Raw genomic sequence first — 18,213 nt, 5'->3', positions numbered from 1 at the left:
GGATGAGAAGGACATTAATTCAGGCTTGCTGGCACAAAGGATAAATCAAGAGTTACGGTGAAAAACGGGGTCCAAGAGATAAATTGAGGCTGAATTTGGAGGGTCTCAAATGCTACACAGAAGGATCTTATTTTACATCATACACAAAATTGACAGGAACAGGAGGATGATAAAAAAAATAATAAACGGATGTGCTCTTTTACAGTAAGTGAGCATCAAATAAAAATATCAGAATCATCTTTGATTTCAATGTCACAAAGAAGCAAAACTTTTCTATACATTTTGAAAAATCATTACAATAAAGAACAAGTGGCTTAGCCTGCCTGAAGGCTGATCATGGTAAAGAATTTTTCATTTCATTTAACTTTTTAAATATATATTTCTACATCTGCTTTTACCCTGGGGGGAAAAAAGTTTTCCAATATCCTTCTCCATGAAAATGATAAGATTTTCATATCTGATGTCTATGTGTAAAGAACACAATGTATTCAAACTTCGCTTTGCTTGGAGTGGGAGATTTAAGTAGTGGGTAGCATCAGAAAGCTTTAAGCTCCAAGTGATAGAAAACCCCAACTCAGTTAGCTTAAAAAATAAATAAGTTCCCGTTGCAGCTCATTGGGTTAAGAACCCAACACAGCATCCATGAGGATGCAGGTTCGATCCCTGGCCTCGCTCAGTGGGTTAAAGATCCAGCACTGCCACAAGCTGCAGCATAGGTCACAGAATGCTACTCAGATCTCGTGTTGCCATGGCTGTGACGTAGGCCAGCAGCTGCAGCTCCAATTCAACCCTTAGCCTGGGAACTTCCATATGCCACAGGTGCAGCCATAAAAAGAGTAAATAAATAAATAAATATCATTACCTCATAACTAAAAATTCAAGGCAGAAAGTTTCCAAAATTGATTAATTCAGCTGCTTAACAACAACATCCAGAATCCCAGTGATTTCTATCTTTCTGCTCTGCCATCCTCAGCATAACTGTCCTCCAAGCTAGCGTCTCTCGTGGTAACAAGGTGTGACTGCCTCAGTTGAAGTATCAATTCTCAATTGGCAAGGCACAGGTGAAAAATGGAGGGCATCAGTCCTGTGTCTCTGCATTCTTGAACAAGAGAATCTTTACGAGGATCCCCTTAACAGATTTTCCTTCTCAGTTCATTGGCTAATTGCCAGGAAGAGTTCATGGACTTCTCCTTAAGGCCAAAACCAATCAGGATTAGCTCTGGGTCAATGAGTCAGGGGTAAAAACCTAAAAAATTAGCATCAGCCACCAAAGAAGGGTAAATGGACTTGGTCTGGCAACCAACAATGTCTGCTGTATAGTCTACCACTACACTGCTAGATGCCCATGTATGACATTTAACAGCTCTGAGCCACACTGACCTCTTTTGTAAAATAAGGAAGTTCATAAGTTCTACATGTTACTTTTCAACTTATTGTTACTTATATGAAAATGTATCTTTCATTTCAAATTTTTCTCCCCTTTAGTTGTACTTCTTGTTTTTATTTTGAGTGAAATTTAGGAAGTTGGTGGTTTAATGCTGCAAAGTCATTTCAGATAAAATTGAGATGAACAGAAAACAAACTGGTAAAATAAATTTGCAATTGATACAGAGAAAGAGCTGACTTTGTGTGTGTGTATGTGTATGAAAGACTCCTTTAAGAAGAAATCAGATAAAGATGGGAACAGTTCATAAAGAAGCAGATACTGAAAGAATAAATACAAATGCTTCTTAAGGGTATGAAAATGGCACAGCTCGCTCTCAGTTATAGTGACAGCAATTCACATTAAAACTACACTGAAAAAAGGAAAATCCACAAAAACAAGAAAACCAAAAAAAAAAAAAAAACCAAACAAAAAAAAACACCACACCACAATACCACTTTTCACCTGTTAGACTGAAAAGATCCAAAAGTTTGATAATGCCCTAGATGGGCAAAACTTCAAGAAAGCAGGGGCTGCATGTATCTCATGTGGAATTGGATATGGGGCAACTCCTCTGGATGGTAAGTAGCTGATAGCTTCCCACATCACAAATGCACACGCCCTCTGAGACGGCAAAGCCAATTTTAAGATATTATCCAAATTGTACCTCTGGTGACAAGAGAATTCACTACAAAGCTATTTTTCAAAAGAAAACACTGGAGATATCTAAATGTCTGTCAGTAGAGAACTGGTTAAAACAATTAAGTATACTGCCTACCTTCAGAGAAAAAGTGTAAGTCTGAAAAAAAGCAAAGAAAAAAAGAGAGACTGAGTTGCTAATATACATACTGGTGTGAAAATATCTCAAAGAAGTGCTGTGCAAGAGAATACATATAGTGTGATAACATTTGCTTGAGAAAAGTGGAAAAATACATACTATGTTTGCTCATATTTACTTTAACTATCTCACTAAGAGTTTAGAAACTACTTATATTGATTTCCAGTGTGGAAGGAAACTTGACAACCAGGAGACAGACTTGGAAGAAAATTTTTTTCACCGTAAATTATTTTATATTTTTGAGTCTTTAACTACATAGGTACTTTGCTATTCAAAATTAAACACTCAAATTGTTACGATGGATGCCTCCTAAAACTAAAAAATGTGCTTCAACATCTATTTCACAAAATGTAGTAGTAATCATCATAAGTTGGAAAAAAAAAAAAAAAACCTCCTACAATATGTATTTCTATCCAGGAAAAAGCATTTTTTTGTTGTTGTTGTTTATTTTTTTAATTTAAAAGAATATATAAGTAGATCATCTGACTTAAAAACAGTATTTGCTCATTGATTATTGACTGGTTCTAAAAACGATGCCTATGGGACGTTGATGTAGGTTTACAACAAAGTGCATCTGAAAAGTGACTGTGTATAGAAATCCCAACTTCGGGAATTTCTATATAATCAGCTGCTATGGCAGCCCTGTAGTTCACTCGACAGGACCCCTTCAGGGCAGCAGAGAAGCCAGTACATTTCCTTATTCCCTGGTTCATCTATCACAAACCAGCAAAACGTGACTAGACCCATGATAAAGATCAACCCTCAGCTTTACCTGTGTCATTACAGAGATTGGATTTTCCTTAACAATGAGAGTCAGGACCACAATTTAAGTAAATGCATATATTTGTTTTGAACACTGGGCAATAAGAAATTTCCCTGATTTTAGCTACATCAAGCTACTTGAGGAAACTATGATAATGGGAGGATGATCCAGAATAGCCTAGTCAGCCACTGCCAGAAATGAAACTCCTCTTTGTACCTTTTTATTTTTTTTTTAATACATCATTTTAGGGCTGTTCCAGTGGCATACGTTAGTTCCCAGGCAAGGAGTCAAATTGGAGCTGCAGCCATACACCATAGCCACAGCAACTCGGGATCCAAGCTGCATCTGCAACCTACATCACAGCTCATGGCAATGCCGGATCCTTAACCCACTGAGAGAGGCCAGGGATTGAACCTGCGTCCTGATGGATACTAGTCAGGTTCAATATCACTGAGCCACAACGGGAACTCTCTCTCTTTGTACATTTCTAATTGTATCCCAGCAATATAAATTTTTGACTTCATAGCCTCCTCCTATATATCCTTCATATCTTATTTACAAAAAAATTTATTTGTAAATCATCAACATATACTTATCTGATAATATCTTATACATAAAACCAACATAAGAAATAGCAATATTTTTAAAGATCAAGAGATAAACGTCTATAAAATTTTACTATATTCTTCTCACACTCCAACATCATGCAGTCCTTGTGATGCGCACACCCTAACACAGAATGTCAAAATTAAATAATTTGGTAATTTTGTAATACTTTTCTTACTATTAGAATTTTTGTTTATGAATATAATTATAATTAATATGTGAAACTAAACAGATAAGATGGTTTCTTTACCCAAAAAAGATTTCATGGCCATAAACTACAGAGAAGGCTGTGTTCCATATGCTCTGAATGGATAATGATTAAGAACTCCTTATCCTTGTCCTGAAGGAGCAAAGAACTTAGTAGGGATGTTGAAGTCTATGCTTTTATGTAAAATCTATATTACTGGGAACTGGCAACTTATGCTCAAATGATTGGCAGTTTAGAGGGCAGACAAAAGGGCATTTCAACAGGAATCTTCAAGAAAATTATGACTAAAGGGGCTAGGTTCCATCTTGGCTTTGAATCAGAAGAAGCTTTTCAACCAGTGGAGATCCTGGGCAGATCCTGGTAGGCTGTGATTCCATTCTACCTAGGCAGAAAGGCAGGAGAAATATGGTAGAAGAAGGAGGGGTGATCAAAGGACAAGAAGAGGTGCACTGGAAGTATGACCTGAGAGGCAGATTGTGAAAGGCCTTGCGTTGCTGGCTAATGATTTGGGTGTTTACTTAACACTCACTAAGAAAGCTTTGAAGAAGATGTGATAAAATCGAAAGAATTCTAAAATAAGAGTTAGGACACCTGCTTCTAGTGCTACTTACAGTCACTTAACAGTAAGAAAATTAATCTTCATTGTAAATAAACTATACCTTAAAAAAAGCAACTCCAAAAAAAAAAAAAAGGAATGTATAACAATGCTTGTACATTTCTTTTTTGTATACCATAAAATTACTGAAGTTTCATTTATTTGAGAAAAAAACAAAAATATTAATTTTGCTAAAACTCATTTTCTTTTCTAGATAAAAGCTTCTTTCATCACTGATAGTCTATAATTCTTTAAGGACTTTTGAGCCTGCCTTGGCTTAAGCTGGAATCTGGTTAAAAGTATATCGCAATAATCCAGAGGGAGGTAAAGGTGGCCTATACTAGGGAAGTGCAATGGAAGAAGGCAATGGGGTCCACAACAATAGAACAAGCATTGCCCTGCCATAGGCTTTACTTAAGAAACCATCCAAATGAGGAGTTCCCGTCGTGGCTCAGTGGAAATGAATTTGACTAGCATCCAGGAGGATGCAAGTTCAATCCCTGGCCTTGCTCAGAGGGTTAAGGACCCAGTGTTGCCATGAGCTGTGGTGTAGGTCGCAGACATGGCTTGGATCTGGCATTGCCGTGGCGGTGGTATAGGCTGGCGGCTACAGCTTAGATTTGACCCCTAGCCTGGGAACATCCATATGCGGAAGGTGCAGCCCTAAAACAACAACAACAACAAAACCAAAGAAAAAAAAAGAAACTGTCCAAATGAGACTGAGAAAAAAGAAAGAATATGAGTGACATTGCCAGTGTCATACCCCGGGGCTCAGTAAGTAACCAGAAACAAGGGGACAAGAGAGAGAAATGCAGGAGGATTCAAAAGTTGTTAGCCTACATTACTAAGAGAATTTCAGCATTGTTAACAGAGAGATTAGGATTTTAAAAAGAAAATATTCTAGAAGAAGGAGTTAAACACAGTTTTCAGACTATTGAGATTAAATAGGTAGAAGATTGTCCAGGTCAAAATGTCCAGCAAGGAATTGTTAACATTAAGATGATCAATTTGAGAGTCATCGCCCCAAAAGTGAAAATTAAAGATCAGAATTGTAAATAAATATTTCAGAGTTTATAAAGACATAGAAAAATGCTCAGGAAATATTCTCAAGTAGAAAAAAAAGTAATATATACATTTTGGTTACAATGTATGTAAATATATGTTCATAAACAAAAGGTAAAAACAAAGCATTCAAAATATTATCATTCAGCCTACATTATGAATATATGAGTGAATTTTATTCCTTATACTTTTTCTTCCAGTGTCCTATACTGAACATATATTATTCTTATAAATAGAAAATAGTAAAAGAGGGAAATTCAAAAATAAAAGTGATGACCAAAAAGTGTCTATTAAACCTTGACAAGACTTTTTTTTAACATAAATGTCTCTGAAGAAGAGATCTGTTTCAGAAGTGATCATACTGACCAAAAATTACACTTCACAAAAGTCCAATGGGACACAATGCAAGAATCAATTTTCTCAAGACTACATGGTTCCACTTATAAATAATGAGCTATTTATTCTCACATTCCTGGTAGAGTCAAGCATATTCTAATTGTCTTCTTCCATAACAGGTTTCTATATACTTAAAAGACAAAGGTAAATATATCTGGACATGGAGAAACCTTTGAGGAAGAAAAGATGGAAAATTTGAGCTTCAACAATACAGGACTGCTCCATTAAATTAACTCCATCACCAAGCATTAAAACCAAGACTTCAATTTTAATTACATGGTTTAATGTGTTTTGGCAGTATCTTGTCTCTTAACTCCTGACAAAAAGCTGTATCAAATAGAGGAGGAGTCTTAAACTGAAAAAGAGACACTTTTATTAAATATAGAATTAAGAAGAATTCCTGTCATGGTGAGGCAGAAACGAATATGACTAGGAACCATGAGGTTGCCGGTTCGATCCCTGGCCTTGCTCAGTGGGTTAAGGATCCAGCATTGCCGTGAGCTGTGGTGTAGGTTGCAGACATGGCTCGGATCCTGCATTGCTGTGGCTGTGGCTGTGGCATAGGCCAGCAGCTGTAGCTCCAACTAGACCCCTAGCCTGGGAATCTCCATATGCCGCAGGTATGGCCCTAAAAAGACAAAAGACAAAAATAAATAAATAAATATAGAATTAAGCAACCTAATTTGTTGGGTCAGATATAACCAAAGTATAAAAAAACAAAGCAAATAAATACATTGGCCTTATCTATGCAAAAACTCACATTTATGCTGACATTAACTATAATTAGGCTAGAGCAGAATATAGTAATCAACAAAGTATAAGATTTCACGATTCCTCTGAAACTGATTAGTATTTTTCCTTCTTAGCCACTTGGAAGGGAGCTGTTTGGGTTTCACGTTCCCTGAGACATCCATTTCTCCTAGTGAGAGCTCTCCTAGGGCCACCTGGATATAGATAAAAACGTAATTTACCTATGTAATATTATGAATAAAGAGAGCAGACAGTGACAGGGTCATTCCTTATGCAACCTATAGGTGGGCGGTAAATCAGGTGCTAGGTGCTCATCTATAATTTCATAGCCCAATGGGAGTGATCACTGGGCCAGCCTACACTGCTGACCCCATATCTGGAACACCAGAGAGCGACGTCCTGCCTAGTCCTGAATGTTGTTCAGGAGAATTCTCCAAATCACAAGTCCTCTGCTGTGATCTCTCTAGGGTTCTGGTAAACAATATAGCATATTGAAAGGAACATAAATTTTGAAACTAGAGAGACCTGGATTTAAATCCCAGTGCCAGCATGTGACACTTATCATATGACCTTAAACTAGTCATTGGAAACTGAGTTTCTGCATTGGCAAAAATGAGGGGAAAAAAATTCTACCACAGGGGATAATCATATGACTTAAGTGCCACTGTATCAACTCAGTAATATAGCAAATATACATATACGATATATTTGTTTTAATTTATATATATTTGCAAATTTCCTTTTGTTGAAGAATTATTATGTTAGATTCTCCAGAGAGGGAGAACTAATGTAGGAGAGACGATAGATACATACATACGCACATATATACATATGTATATGGATGGGTAGATACATACATATATATATATAGAGAGAGAGAGATTATGAAAGCTGAGAAATCCCAAGATCTGAAGCAAGCAAGCAGGAGACCCAGAAGAGCTGATGATATAGTTCTAGTCCAAAAGCCAACAGACTTGAAAACCCAAAAAGAGCCAGTGTTTCAGTTTGAGTCCAAAAGCAGGGAAAGACTGATATTCCAGCTCAAGTATTCAGGCAGGAAGAGATCTATCTTACATTTATTAGATATATATCTTCATTTATTAGATTCAGGCCTTTGGCTGATTGGATGAGGCCCATCAGTAATGGGAGGACAATCTCCTTCACTCAGTCCAATGATTCAAATATTAATTTCATTGCATGCACACACGCACCCCCAGAATAATGTCTGACCAAGTATCCAGGCGCTGTATGGCCCAGTCAAGTCAACACATGAAGTTAACCATCACTACAGAATCTCAATGGTTTACAAGGCGCATTCATCCTCCTTAGACTAGTAGCTACCCAAGGCATGATCTCACAGCAATGGCAGACACACATGAGAACATGCCTATTTCATGCACAAACACATTTAAGCATCTGTTCACATCATGTCTGCTAACATCTGATTAACTAAAGCAAGCCACATGGGCAAGTCCAACATTAGTGGAGCATGAAAATATAGCCACCTCTGGTAGGAGAAACTGCAATGTCACAGAACAGACGGCTTGGCTACAGAGAATGGCAAAATTTGGAGAAAATAATACAATTTACTATGGTAACCGAGTGTCTGTGTTGGATATTTAACACATTTTATTTGTGTGCCTTGTCTTTTTGTCTTTTCTTTTCTTTTTTGTCTTTTTCTAGGGCCGCACCCACTGCATATGGAGGTTCCCAGGCAAGGAATCTAATCGGAGCTACAGCTGCCGGCCTACCAGAGCCACAGTAACACGGGATCCGAACCGTGTCTGCAACCTACATCACAGCTCATGGCAATGCCTGATCCTTAACCCACTGAGCAAGGCCAGGGATAGGACCCACAACCTCATGGTTCCCAGTCAGATTTGTTAACCACTGAGCCATGACAGGAACTCCTTATTTGTGAGCCTTTCACACTCCCTCCGCCCCAGTTCCACTTGCTGTTTTCCAAGAATTTTCCCGTTCCTCTTTGCAATGTTCTACATTGAATACAAATATAATATTTTAAAGATTTAAAATAATACTATTAATAAGAAAATGCTCTTTCACTCTAGGGAAAGGTTCACTGACCTGGCAAGATGCTTCCTTAATTGGCCCATAATACCTGTCAGTTCATTGCTCTGAAAGGTTTTATAATCAATTAGGAACGTACAATGTGTATAAGTGGTTTGCATCCTATTCTTCAGTGTGCTCGACTTCACATTTGCCTGTTTTGAATTTCACCTGCTGTTATTTTGCTCAATTAACTGTGTTTGTTCCATAATTATCTAATCTATTTAGTATGTTCTGGGAGTCTTGAAAGCCCTTTCTCATCTTTGCCCTGACTAAATAATTTATCATCTGGTACGTCTGACCACTCAGCCCAGTTCGTCAGAAACTTCTTTGAAAATATGAACATTTCAAATCCAAGTGTAGGAGGCATGGATGTTGTACAATTAATATATTTTCATGCTGTGACTTGCCTTTTTCTCTTCCTTGTTTTAATAATCTCTCAACTCATTTTTAAATCCATAATAGAATTTTACATCTCACCACAATGCTACAAATCTCTTTGTGTATTTCTTTATGGAACAAATATGAAGATCTTATCAAGATGTCAACAGTCACAGTTAATAACTTGAGGCAACGTGAAAATTGCTCATAAAGAACTGAAGGCTTTGTGTGGAATTTTAATCTTTAGAAGCCAATGTTCAACATGAAGGTGGGTATTTAACCCTTAAGATGTCTTATTTCAAAGGAAGAACATTAATATTTATTACCTCTTCTAAGATCTAGCAGGCACTATATGAATGTGCTCAGACACTTGATTCCACTTTAATTCTCACCACAACCTTACCAAACTGTTACTGTTACATTCCTTTTACAGATGAAAAAACGGAGTTAACCACACTTTTACGGACTTGACCAGGGTTACCAGCAAGGATGAGAACTCCTAATGGATGATTCCGAAGTCATCTTTCCTCCAAACCTCACTTCATAGCTCTTTCTCGTGTTTTTGTCTATGACTCTTAGTGTAGTAAGCAAGAATTCTCACTATTTTATAGTTATATTGAAAAGTAAGGAGTTTCCATTGTGGCTCAGTGGGTTAAGAACCCGACTAATATCCATGAGGAAGCAGGTTCGATCCCTGTCTCTGCTCAGTGGATTAAGGACCCAGATGTGGCTGTGGCATGGGCCAGCAGCTGCAGTTCAGATTCTACCCCAGCCTGGGAACTTCCATATGCTGCAGGTGTGGGCCTTAAAAAAAAAGAAAAGAAAAATAAGGGATCACGTTCTTGAACTTTCTTGAGCTCTTTCCTTATGCTGAAAATTATAGTATGCCCTTCTATGGGAGTCTTTCCTTCTCAGCTTGAAAATCAATCCTTCATAATATGAAAAACTGTTCATGAAAATTATCTCCCCGATATCAGTCTCCAAATTCACTATGCTTATTTACTATTCTACTATACAATATCTCCAAACATTTTTGGTCACACATCCATGCTAGTAAAATATTTTACATATTCATCTCCAAAGTAAGTGTATTGGTCTACTACATATCATTTATATGGGCTACTTTGATCCACATGCTAAATTTTTATAATGCTAATGTTTTTCTTATTTTTAGGAAACAAATATAATTAGAAGTTTTAGTATCTTTTCTTTCACCTCTATGTGGGAGGAAGGGTAAGTTGAGACCAGTGCTAAATCGTAACCTTCTTGAGGTCCTCAACAGTGTCTTATTTGCCCTGGACTCTTTGAGACTGAGCAGGCTTGGACCGTGCTAGGCATGGAATGAGGCTTGTAACATAAGCATGGATGACTGGGCTGACTTTTTAGGAAAAGATCAGAGCTACACCTCTGTTGTACTTCCCTAAGTCCAGAAAAATATGTTTTGCAAAGGACACATCAGAGCTCATATTCCTTCCCCAAGCAATATGAATTTCCCTGTGAAAAAAATCTACCTTGCTGCCACAACATCCAATCCCTACTCTAAGATTGAATAGTTCCTAGGAAAAGGCACCGTTGTATGACTTTGAAGTACAGCTCTTTCACTGGCTTAACTTCAGGCCCTTGCCCAACCCCCCTGTGTCCCTTTTGTATGAATTGTTAGAGAAGCTTGGAATAGATAATTATGAATAATGCTGCAGCTATCCCCATATAAATAAGATAATGCTTATATTTTTTTCTGCAAAAGTTACACTGTGTATATTCACTGATTTATACAAACACCTTGAAAAAATAGGTACTTGAACCAGTCTAATACTGAGAAAAAAAATCCAAAAGCTGTGCTTTCTTCTTTATATTCCTCTGTAAATAAGCAAATGATGCCCATAGGTGAGTAAGGATGCAGCTGGGTTTGATGTTCTGCTAGGTCCAAACTGGTAAATGTTGTAAGAGATACCATCCTTCAGCAACTCCGCATAAACCCAATGTTTATCAATTCCTAACTCTGCTTCCCTATGAAACCTACCTTTTTGGTAGAGTCTCTAAGGAGAGATAAAGGCAATCAGATTAAGACTAATGAGTGATGCAATAAGAACCAAGTCATAAATTTACTTGAGCTGGTCTGTTTCTGTTCAGGGAATAAATGCAACTTGATTAAATTATAAAAATACTATTATAGGAAAAGACAAATAAAGGAGGTGGAGTGAGGGGAGGAGAGACTTTTTCTTAGAATAGCCGAAAATTTCTGTTTTCTAAGAAATAACATTTATTAATATAATGTATCATATAAATTGTTCTGCCAGGCATACATTGTATCTAAAATTGCCTCTTGAGGTTTTGTCAAACTGATGTTTCAAAGACCACACTAATGTAGACAACTGAAATAAGTTATACTAAATAAATGGAAAATTCTGCCATCAGATGGCAATTTTCTGTCAGAGATCTGCCCTTTATCTCTTGAATTAGATCTAATTGCCTTCCTGGCAATTCTTATCAGAGATTGAAGCAGTCACAATACAAAAGAGAAATTTAAATACACCAGAGTTTCACAAAGCAATCCTCTGACTTCCCAATATTTATTACTTTGACAAAAAGTAAAGTCGCATATGGAACACAGGCAAAATAAAAGAGGATCTACTTTTATATGGATTCAGCAGGACAAAAACAGAATCCTTAATTTTTTCTCTTCCATATAGCGGTTTACTTAAGGAAATGCCACAATCAAACGTTCTCATAAGAAAGGCTGCTCACTGGACAATCTCCCCGCAAATAAAGTGGAGTGGGAAATAGTTTTCCTGGTTTAAATGTCACATCCTTCACAGGAACAGTTCCATGGATTTTCTTCTCATTCTAAAGTATTTCCCACCAAGGATGTAAGACGCAGAGCAAGGAGTGCCTAAAGCCAGTTTTTGAGGCCCTACTACCAGCCAGGTGCTTTCAGGACAGCATTTGAGCATGGATAAGACACCATCATCCCCTTTTTACAGCTGGGTAAATTGAGGCTCAAAAAATTTAAATAACTTTCTCAAATCCACACAGTTAGAAAATGGCCAATGCCTGTTTACCCTAAAGCTCACTATATCATGCTAGTGTGTGGACAACTTGCTGATATTCTGGACATTCCAGTCTAGTTTTCACCTCAACAGCAATGGAATAAAATATAATTCCTCCATACCCTCCTGTTATCTCATACAAGACTAATTCTTACTCTTGATTTGACTATACTCTTGATTTACACTGTACAATTGTGGCTTTTTTTAAAATATTTAAAATTGAACACAACTTTTTTCTTCTCAAGACAAATCTAACTAAGCCACACTTCCTTAATTCATCATGTACCCACAAGCCATTTAAAACCAGGAACAGTGAGTCACCCAGATGCATAAAGAAACCCACACTAGTAATAACTTTCTCCTTAAGAACTTACAGTGTTATCATATCTACCATCTCATTCCTTACAACATCTTTCTATAAAATCTAATTACCACCTTACATGATTAGTCATAGATTCCAAAGACTGCTATTTCTAAACTAGCTCATCCAAAGAACCTGCAGGAGGACAGAAAGATTTATTGCACTGTACTAGCCTTAGCACAGGTTTTTCCTAAATAAAAACAGAACTGAAGGCTGGAGAGTATATGTATTCTAGTTGGATATAATTCTAACCCATATCTTACAGCCCAGTGGCTTTGCACAAAGGTGTTTCCGTTTCTACTCTGCTGCCTGCTTTCTCCTTTCCCTCACTTTCCTCAAGGAAAATCTGGACAGACAGATTCTAGAATCCTGATCAAGTGAATTTCTCCATCACTCTCACAGCAAGGAATCCATACACACATGTGCACACAAGCACATGCCTATTTATTTATTTATGACAAAAATTACAATAACATTCCTTTATTTACTAAAGTCTGGTGATTCTGCAAGCCCAGGCAAGAAGAATTTGTGTCATTTTTGCTAGGATGCCACAAGCTTTGAATTTCTCTCCATTTTCTTTCCTTAAATACTAGTGAAGGAATTCCTGTTGTGAAGCAGTGGAAATGAATCTGACTAGTAGCCATGATGTTGCAGGTTCAATCCCTGGCCTTGCTCAGTGGGTTAAGGATCCAGTGTTGCCATGAGCTGTGGTGTAAGCCAGCAGCTGAAGCTCCAATTTGACCCCTAGCCTGGGAACCTCCATATGCCGCAGGAACGGCTCTAAAAAAAAAAAAAAAAAAAAAAAAAAAAAAAAAAAAAAAAACTAGTGAGGAAAGCAATACTTATGATTAAATGGGAAAAAAATACTGCTGTTCACAACTTTAAACATAACTAGACTAGTAATGAGGCTCTGAATTTGACACCGCAATTAGCCTGCGGTACTCATCTCATTCAACATGTCCTTGGCCAGCTCAAGCATAAATTTTCATGGAATTTAATAGATATTCACTGCAACAGGGAGAAGTATGGAAAGAGACAGCTTCAGTATCTCAAACAAAAGTAACATGACACTAAGATCTACCCAAAATGCATAGTTGTGGCCCTACTGATTTGGCTCAGAGTTACCTGGAATAAGAGGCCTCATTCTGGTGTCCAAATGTCCCTATTTCCTGCTCCAAAAACTGGTAAACCACACCTTTGTACAGGTTGTCACCTGAGTAAACAGATTTTCACTGCTCATTATTTTATCTCATTAGTATGCAGAAGATCATATCAATGCAAATTACCCACACTGATACCAACTCATCAAGAAATGAAACACATACTACTATGAAACACATATTCCAACCATTTGCCAAAAAGCTCTCCCTATGATTAAAAAGGATTCTTAGAGAAAGGAATGTAATCCAAATTGGAAACAAGCACCATCACTGGGTCTCCAGCTTTTCTCTTAGATGAGAAAGATGTGAATTTAGAAATATCTTTATTACTTTTCTTTCAGATACCTATCAAATAGGACATCAGGGAGAAGCTGCCTAGCATCCTCGCAAGAGGGTACAGAATATCCCTAATTTATATCTATTTCTGTGATTCTCATCAGTGAGTTCATGGGCCATACACAACTCTTCCCTAAATGTAATAAGTAGTGCTGGGAAGAACCCTGTCCCTTTTCCTAAGACATGTATTAGTTTGCTAGAGCTGCCATAACAGAGTACTACAGATCAGGTGTCTTAAACAACAGGAATTTATCGTCTCACAGTTACGGGTGCTAGACGTCCAAAGTCAAGGTGTCATCAAGGTTGGTTCCACCTGAGAGCTATGAGGGAAGTATCTGTCCCAGGGCTCTTTCTTTGGCTTGTAGATGGCTGTATTCCTCCCCCCATGTCTCTTCTCATTTTCTTTACTTCCGCATGCATCATCGTATCCAAATTCCCTCTTTTTAGGAGGACAACAACCATGCTGGATTAGGGCCCACACTAATGATCTCATTTAGTAAAGATTCCTCCTTCATTTTATAAAGATTCTATCTCCACATAAGGACACATTCTGAGATGCTGGGAGCTAGGACTTCAACATGTGAACTTGGACTGGACACTAGTCAGCTCATAACCAAGACATTACAACCTAAATATTATGTCCAGTTTGGAACCCATTTAGTCTATTTTATTGACACATTTTATGCAGTAAGTTATTGACTTTGATCATCACTAAATTTTAATAAGATACAGATACAGGAGATCAAAATAGCGCGGTGCCCAAATCCTAGCCATCAAAAGCCAACTGAACTGATCTAAGTAAGAAATTGGACTCATACATACACTATAAATAACAATACAATGTGCTTGCAATGAATAAACAGGTAAAATTTTATAAATTGAATTACCATTTCCTTTTGATTTTAATTATAGGCTTATAAGCAGAACCAAACTTGACATTTTTGAATAATCACAGCAGCAATCACAGCCGTGACTTTGAGTAGAGGCCAAGTACAAAAAGAAAAAAACCACCTAGAAGTTGCTTTTAGGTGTAATAGGCCAGTATGAGAGATTAATGTACAATAATATGTCAACAGAACCTTTATGTATGGTTTACTCACTCTGTATGCTAGTTCCTATACTTGTGCTAGCAAGTGATGTAACTGCCAGCTGTTATATAGGTCATTTTACTTGGTTTTCTGAACACTGAGACATGTATTGTAAATTTATAAATGAGGACAGTGAAAGCTCAGGAGCCCTTAGTTGATGTGGCAAAGGCTGGACCCACAACTTGGCACTGAATACAGGTCTAGACCTTGTTTTTTTTCTGCTCACCCTGATCTGGTTCTTATAAAGTGAGTAAGGACTGCAAACTTTTCCTCGGTAAGTTTGCTTTGTGTAGCTTTTCACCCAGTCTGCACCTGATCCAGGTAGCTGTCTCGGAAATGTGTTTTGTGGTCACCAATGCCTATCAGTGAGGGTCTGTGAGTGAATCAATAAAAATAACTCAAAATGAATGCTCTACCAATGTTGGATCAGGAGCTATATACCTATCTTCTCACTGAAAAAAAAAAAAAAAAAAAGGATACTCGCATATCATATGACAGACAACCAAGTAAAACAAAACAAAACTACTTCTGTTCCCGCAGCCTTTATACTGTGTTTACAAATTTGTTGCTATTGTTTCGTGGATTCTCACAACAGGTTCCTACATGTATGAGTCTTATTCCTACTGACTATGAGGAATAGATACAGAATCAGAGCAGCTGTGCAAACGAGAGAGAAATACAATAGAATAGTCATTGGAGTAGGTGAGCTGACACACTGGTGAGTCTCAAACTAGAGGAGTCCTTTCCCCAGGGAGACCTCAGACTCACCTGGAGTGATACATTATGTTACAAAATGATGACAAAGATCACTCACATTCCCATGCTTTTTCACTAATGTAATTATGCCCCCTTCTCCTTAAGAGGTGGGGTCTATTTTCCTTCCAGTTAAAGCTGGGCTGGTACTGTGACTTATTTTGGCTTTGGTATTTTTTGAGTTTTGGATCTATGTTTTGAGAGAACTTACAACATCTGTTTTTACCCGCTTCAAAGCCAGACACCATGTAAAGAAGCCTACTAAACGATGAATTACTATGTGGACAGAGCATACCCTCAGTCTGCTAGGTTCCAGACATGAAGGTGCGGATGAGGCCATCTTGGACGAGCTGCCAGCTGAATGCAGCAACTGAGTGTGCCAGGGAAGACTAAAAGAGAACCATTGTGCCAACCCACACAATCATGAGAAATTAAAGGGTTGTTGTTTTAAACCACTCTGTTTGGGAGTGGCTTGTTATAGGAATAACTACCTGAAACACCTGAGAGCTTTTCTGAAATGCCCATGCACCGCTAACTTCCTCTCTTGGACTCTGATGCACTACTCACCTTCCCATGAACTTGAGATTTATCAAGTAAGAACCAATAATATGACCTTTGCTTGTCCTCCATTTGTTCAAGTGGAGACAACGAGTCATAGTACAAGTCAGCTTGTGGTAGGTGCCATAATTTAGGTATATGAGAAATTTGCACTCTATCAGAAGTTCACCCCACCCTTGTCAAAAAAAATGAGAATTTCTGCTTTAAAGAACCATTAAAAAGTTATTATGCTTCAACAATTACAAAAAATAAATGACCTGCTTTTAAAAATAAGCAAAAGATTTGAATATACATTTTTAAAAAGAACATATACAAATGGCCAACAAGCACATGAAAAGATGCTTAACATTATCTTAATCATCAGGGAAACGTACATGAAAACCATAATAAAATGCCACCTCATACTCATTAGGATGGTTCATACTCATTAGGATGGCTACAATTAAAAAAAAGATAGAAAACAAGTGTTGACAGGATGTGGAAAAACTGGAACACTTGTGTATAGTTAGTGGGAATGTAAAATGATGTAGCCACTGTAGAAAATAGAATAATTTTTCTTTAAAAAAATTGAATATAGAATTTCCATATGATCCAGCAATTCTACACCTGGGTATATATTTGGAAAAAAATGAAAACGCTAGTTCAAAAAGATAAATGTATCCCTAATGTTCATAATAGCACTTTTTACAATTGCTAAGACATGGAAGCAACACAAGTGTCCATCAACAGACAAATGGATAAAGAAGATGCTGTGTGTATATATATATGTGTGTGTGCCATGGAATATTATTCAGCCTTAAAAAAGAATTAAAGTCTGTCATTTGCAGCAACATGGATGGACCTGGATGCAGCAACATGGATGGACTTGGAAAATATTATGCTTAGTGAAATAAGTCAGAAAAAGACCAACTCTGTATGCTATCACTTATATGTGGAAGCTAAAAACAAATAAATGCATTATACCAAAAGTCTGGGAAATTCCTATTTCCAGACTCGCAGATATAGAAAACAAACCAGTGGTCACCAGAGGGGAAAGAGAAGTGGGGAGGGGCAAATTAGGGGTATGAGATTAAAAGATACAAACTACTATGTATAAAATAGATAAGCAAAAATGATTTATTGTATAGCACAGGGAATTATAGTCACTATCTTGTAATAACTTTTAATGGAGTACAAGCCATGAAAATACTGAATCACCAGGCTGTACATTTGAAATTAATATAATATTGTAAATCAACACTTCAATTAAAAAAAGAGATAAACTCCTAAAAAAAGTTATATTCACACAAAACCTTTTCATGACTATTCATAATTGCCAAAAACTCAAATACCCTTCAACTGATGAATGGATAAGCAAACTCTAGCACACCCCTATTATGGAATGCTACTCAGCAATACAAAGGAATGAACTACCTATACAAACAATAACTCAGCAACACGGGTAAATCTTAAATGCACTATGCTAGGCAAAAAAAGGCCAGGTGAAAAAGGCTGCACAGTCTATGCTCTTATTTACATGATATTTCAGAAAAAGCAAAACTCTAGGGACAGATCAATGGTTGTCAGGGGCTGGGGATGAAGAAGAAGTAGACTACAAATCAGTAATAAGAAATTAGGGGCAGAAGGAGGGTGATAGGCTCATTCTTTATCTTGATTGCATGTTAATTACATGATTTGTTGCACTTAGAAAATTCTTCTAACTGTACATTAAAAAGGGTGAATTTTGGAAGTTCATGTCATGGCTTGGCAGTAACCAACCCAACTAGTATCCATGAGGATGAAGGTTTAATCCCTGGCCTCGATCAGTGGGTTAAGGATCTG

General features: G+C 37.3%; 1 protein-coding gene across 1 annotated transcript in view; it reads right to left on the bottom strand.

The window, feature by feature from the left end:
• The window catches only part of DIPK2A (divergent protein kinase domain 2A), a 226,833-nt gene that overhangs the window by 117,959 nt on the left and 90,661 nt on the right, over nt 1-18,213 (bottom strand). The window lies entirely within an intron of this gene.

Source organism: Sus scrofa, chromosome 13 (assembly GCF_054392235.1).
Source record: "Sus scrofa isolate SSC_HxYL_T2T_F1_AM1 chromosome 13, Sscrofa_HxYL_maternal_Yorkshire_Landrace_v2.0, whole genome shotgun sequence".
In the NCBI taxonomy this organism is placed as follows: Eukaryota; Metazoa; Chordata; class Mammalia; order Artiodactyla; family Suidae; genus Sus; species Sus scrofa.
The sequence above is the reverse complement of the archived record's forward strand: the minus strand, read 5'-3'. Positions and strand labels throughout refer to the sequence as shown.